This window comes from Penaeus monodon, chromosome 23, assembly GCF_015228065.2.
Source record: "Penaeus monodon isolate SGIC_2016 chromosome 23, NSTDA_Pmon_1, whole genome shotgun sequence".
Taxonomy (NCBI): domain Eukaryota; kingdom Metazoa; phylum Arthropoda; class Malacostraca; order Decapoda; family Penaeidae; genus Penaeus; species Penaeus monodon.
Genome location: NC_051408.1, coordinates 30434158 through 30434518, shown reverse-complemented (window position 1 = coordinate 30434518; position 361 = coordinate 30434158).

Here is a 361-nt window from a genome sequence, read left to right as displayed (position 1 = left end):
GCCAATGTTAATCATAACAATCACACATTACTTTATCTAAATCATCAGCAGCGATGGTTTTTAATGAATACATATGAACTACAAGCAAAACTCCTATCGTTATCTAACAAACACAGCAACTAAAGATACTGTCTTTGTATTATCGCCATATGAATTAGCATTTCCCTTTTAATTGTCTTTGTTGTTGTGTTAAACTCCGGAGCGTTCGAAACCGTTGGCGAATCTGCTTCGTCCGAAAGCGTCGGTCCCGGCATCGCCCTATTCGTCCCGGGCAACGACCATACACTCAGTACCGTGACGCATAAATCAAAACGAAGATTCCGCATACTCCAAGAGGACCGAAGATCATCACGACGGAGGG